This window comes from Schistocerca serialis, unplaced genomic scaffold, assembly GCF_023864345.2.
Source record: "Schistocerca serialis cubense isolate TAMUIC-IGC-003099 unplaced genomic scaffold, iqSchSeri2.2 HiC_scaffold_1030, whole genome shotgun sequence".
Taxonomy (NCBI): domain Eukaryota; kingdom Metazoa; phylum Arthropoda; class Insecta; order Orthoptera; family Acrididae; genus Schistocerca; species Schistocerca serialis.
Genome location: NW_026047218.1, coordinates 2,501 through 7,500, shown reverse-complemented (window position 1 = coordinate 7,500; position 5,000 = coordinate 2,501). Strand labels below are relative to the sequence as shown.

The 5,000-nt window shown below is 52.5% G+C and overlaps 1 non-coding gene across 1 annotated transcript in view; it reads right to left on the bottom strand.

The window, feature by feature from the left end:
• LOC126430139 (small subunit ribosomal RNA) overlaps positions 1-1,038 on the bottom strand; it is a 1,910-nt gene extending 872 nt beyond the window's left edge. Inside the window, exon 1 of the ribosomal RNA XR_007577007.1 lies at positions 1-1,038. This exon is cut by the window's left edge and continues 872 nt beyond it. This is a non-coding gene — a ribosomal RNA (small subunit ribosomal RNA).
• Between the last annotated feature and the right edge of the window lie 3,962 nt (positions 1,039-5,000).

The following is a 5,000-nucleotide window of genomic DNA, read 5'->3' as shown; positions in this document are numbered from 1 at the left end:
TCGCTTCTGTTCGTCTTGCGACGATCCAAGAATTTCACCTCTAACGTCGCAATACGAATGCCCCCGCCTGTCCCTATTAATCATTACCTCGGGTTCCGAAAACCAACAAAATAGAACCGAGGTCCTATTCCATTATTCCATGCACACAGTATTCAGGCGGGCTTGCCTGCTTTAAGCACTCTAATTTGTTCAAAGTAAACGTGCCGGCCCACCGAGACACTCACTCAAGAGCACCCTGGTAGGATTGCAACGGGGTCCGCCTCGGGACGCACGAGCACGCACGAGGCGCGTCGCACGCCTTCGGCTCGCCCCACCGGCAGGACGTCCCACGATACATGCCAGTTAAACACCGACGGGCGGTGAACCAACAGCGTGGGACACAAATCCAACTACGAGCTTTTTAACCGCAACAACTTTAATATACGCTATTGGAGCTGGAATTACCGCGGCTGCTGGCACCAGACTTGCCCTCCAATAGATACTCGTTAAAGGATTTAAAGTGTACTCATTCCGATTACGGGGCCTCGGATGAGTCCCGTATCGTTATTTTTCGTCACTACCTCCCCGTGCCGGGAGTGGGTAATTTGCGCGCCTGCTGCCTTCCTTGGATGTGGTAGCCGTTTCTCAGGCTCCCTCTCCGGAATCGAACCCTGATTCCCCGTTACCCGTTACAACCATGGTAGGCGCAGAACCTACCATCGACAGTTGATAAGGCAGACATTTGAAAGATGCGTCGCCGGTACGAGGACCGTGCGATCAGCCCAAAGTTATTCAGAGTCACCAAGGCAAACGGACCGGACGAGCCGACCGATTGGTTTTGATCTAATAAAAGCGTCCCTTCCATCTCTGGTCGGGACTCTGTTTGCATGTATTAGCTCTAGAATTACCACAGTTATCCAAGTAACGTGGGTACGATCTAAGGAACCATAACTGATTTAATGAGCCATTCGCGGTTTCACCTTAATGCGGCTTGTACTGAGACATGCATGGCTTAATCTTTGAGACAAGCATATGACTACTGGCAGGATCAACCAGGGAGCTGCGTCAACTAGAGCTGAGCAGCCGGCCGCCCGGGAGTGTGTCCCGGGGGCCCGCGCGAACACGCAAGCGTCCGCTCAATTATTCTGCAAACAGGAGGAGGCTGCGCTCCCCTGCACCATACACCTCGAAACCCTCTCAGGTCCCGGCGGCGCGCAGCGCCGTCCTAAGTACTTGGTCGGGTTCGAGAGAGGCGCAATCGCCCGGAGTTTGGCGAGTAGACGCTTTAGGTGCGACCACCCGTGCTCCCAACTGAGCTTGCCGCTGCCGACAGAGGCCCGGGAGCGTGCTGTCGTGGCATTGCCGGCGGGAGACAACACGCGCCACCTACGGTGACCGGCAGCTCCAACGCCAGCGCCACAGAAGGACAAAAGCCCCACTTGGGTGCCGAAGCGAACTCTCCCAGCACAGCGCACGCGCCAACACGTCCGCACAGCTGCGATACAAACCACCTGCGAGAACCGCAGAGGCGACCGAGCAGCAGACGGCGTCGCGGCGCCGAGCGCCGGGCGGCGGCGCATCCTCAGCGCACACAGTCCTCAATCGGACCAGCACACTGCAGATGTCCACCGCGCTTCGCACCGGGCCCGCGAGGACCTACTTTGGCCGCACGGCGCCGCGTGCAGGGTGCGCCGGCGCGCAGCTGCGCCGCCTGCCGCCTCCGTCGGCCGGCGCGCCTGCCAGTGGCCGCCCCCACCAGCCGGCTGTAGCGCGTGCGCCCACGCACCGCGCGGCCAGCACGCCGGGCGGCCCCCCCTCACCGGCCGGGGCCGGTCCCACCCAGCCACCGCCGCGTATCGCTTCACACCCACATGCCATTCACGTTCGTGGGCATGGTGGGTATCGCTGAAACAACCGGTTGGTAGCTCAACCGATCGTCGCCATCACTGATTCACCTCTAGCGAGAACAACCGCACCACAACGGTTTACCAGTTGTTCATTTGCGTAACGTCACCAGCAAACGTAGGCGTCCATCGCCATTTGCAAATTCAACGATTGTTGCATGCCTGTGTCAGGTGTCACGACACACTATGTCTGCCCACATACACGCAACAACATGTGCACGCTTCGCAAACACGTGGAAGGTGGCCCCCGTACGTATGCGATGTCCATTGCGCAAACGACTGTCAACCGGCCTCTGTCGCATGTCGCAGATGTGGAACGCAGTGCACCATGCTATCACGGTGTGTGAGAAGAGACGACAACGTCTGACAACACGCGCCACTACATCAACAGACGGCTCATGCTGATCGCCATCCAGGGCATACCACACTGCACTCCAGCTCTTATAGGGAGACGACACGTAGCTGCGTGCACAACATTTGGACCGCATGGTTCGCCGTTGTTGGCGCAGTCGTTGTACGGTCACATGTACCACGATGTATCATTCAGTACATGAGGACCAATGTGCAGTACAGTGTGTGATTTGGAGGTACAACATCAGCGGACAGTTGACACAGGCCGTACCACAGCGTAGGCGCAGTGCTTCGCCATGCGAATGCCAATGAACAACTGCGAAGGGCATTGAGCATGTACGTCCTGCTGCCATCCACATTACAGTGTATCGCTGCAAGGTGTTTAACATGAAGCGATACACTGGGGACCGGGCAGTGCGAGTAGCAAACTATATTGCGGGGGTTGCAGTTAGGCAACACTACACTAATTTAACGCGTCGTATGACAATTACAGAGCAGGTTAAGGCCCAACGTGTGTTGGGTTAAGGCCCAACGTGTGTTGGGTTAAGGCCCAACGTGTGTTGGGTTAAGGCCCAACGTGTGTTGGGTTAAGGCCCAACGTGTGTTGGGTTAAGGCCCAACGTGTGTTGGGTTAAGGCCCAACGTGTGTTGGGTTACAGCACAATATGGGTTACGTTAAGGGGCAATGTGGGTTACGTTAAGGGGCAATGTGGGTTACGTTAAGGCGCAATATAGGTTACGTTAAGGCGCAATATAGGTTACGTTAAGGCGCAATATAGGTTACGTTAAGGCGCAATATAGGTTACGTTAAGGCGCAATATAGGTTACGTTAAGGCGCAATATAGGTTACGTTAAGGCGCAATATAGGTTACGTTAAGGCGCAATATAGGTTACGTTAAGGCGCAATATAGGTTACGTTAAGGCGCAATATAGGTTACGTTAAGGCGCAATATAGGTTACGTTAAGGCGCAATATAGGTTACGTTAAGGCGCAATATAGGTTACGTTAAGGCGCAATATAGGTTACGTTAAGGCGCAATATAGGTTACGTTAAGGCGCAATATAGGTTACATTAAGGCGCAATATAGGTTACATTAAGGCGCAATATAGGTTACATTAAGGCGCAATATAGGTTACATTAAGGCGCAATATAGGTTAGGTTAAAACACGACATAGGTTAGGTTAAGGCACGACATAGGTTAGGTTAAGGCACGACATAGGTTAGGTTAAGGCACGACATAGGTTAGGTTAAGGCACGACATAGGTTAGGTTAAGGCACGACATAGGTTAGGTTAAGGCACGACATAGGTTAGGTTAAGGCACGACATAGGTTAGGTTAAGGCACGACATAGGTTAGGTTAAGGCACGACATAGGTTAGGTTAAGGCACGACATAGGTTAGGTTAAGGCACGACATAGGTTAGGTTAAGGCACGACATAGGTTAGGTTAAGGCACGACATAGGTTAGGTTAAGGCACGACATAGGTTAGGTTAAGGCACGACATAGGTTAGGTTAAGGCACGACATAGGTTAGGTTAAGGCACGACATAGGTTAGGTTAAGGCACGACATAGGTTAGGTTAAGGCACGACATAGGTTAGGTTAAGGCACGACATAGGTTAGGTTAAGGTACGACATAGGTTAGGTTAAGGTACGACATAGGTTAGGTTAAGGTACGACATAGGTTAGGTTAAGGTACGACATAGGTTAGGTTAAGGTACGACATAGGTTAGGTTAAGGTACGACATAGGTTAGGTTAAGGTACGACATAGGTTAGGTTAAGGTACGACATAGGTTAGGTTAAGGTACGACATAGGTTAGGTTAAGGTACGACATAGGTTAGGTTAAGGTACGACATAGGTTAGGTTAAGGTACGACATAGGTTAGGTTAAGGTACACATTGTTGTAAGGAAAGGTTTAATGGGGGGGGGGGGGGCGGCGGCCGGTTTGTTGATTGTGATTATAGTACGTGGATGCCTGCGGTATCATCTGATTTGCCACGTCAGGATGTACCTTTGGCTCATGACAGGCGGCGCTCTCATTCCATGCTTGTGGCAGACCTGTGTCTTTCATTCCTGCCATTGTTTGTGTGCTGTGAGAGGAGGCAGTATTGTGATGTTGGGTGCACCCCTGTGTAGGACATGTGTGGGTGTTGGTGGCTTGGCTGAGCAATGGTGGTTGTCGGGTGGGTGGGATATTCTGTTTTCTGTGTGGACCTCCCAGTCTGGTTATGACAGTGTGGATTGTCTAATGTGGCGGAGAGGATGCACTGGGTGTTGTTGCATGCTGGTGCTTACATATTGTCTGTGTGCGTGTTACAGGCAGAGAGTAGTGCGTGATAAGAGTGTGTGGCTGACGTGTGGTTGTGATTGTGAGCAGAGTCTTTCAGCATGTATACGGACAGTTGTATATATTATCTGTATTCTGATGGCTCTATCTATTACTAATCAGCGCCGTGTATACGTTTAATGTGGTTCCCGTCGAAACTGTTGTATCTCTGTACATTAGTGACACGGCGAGCGCGCTATGTAGCTACTCGTCTCGGCAGCTTCCACCGGTGTATGGCAAATGATTATAAGCAATGAGTCTAGTCGTCAATACCGATAGTGTGACGTCACATGTCTGGGGTGGGGGACGCTGCGCCCTTCCGGTGGGTCATGGCCTAGCAAGACTCTCCCCACGCAGGGGGGGCTTGGACTGTCATTAACTCTTCCGAGTAATATACTTGCCGTACGTTTTTGCGACTGCGAGTGCAACGCTCACCGGTAC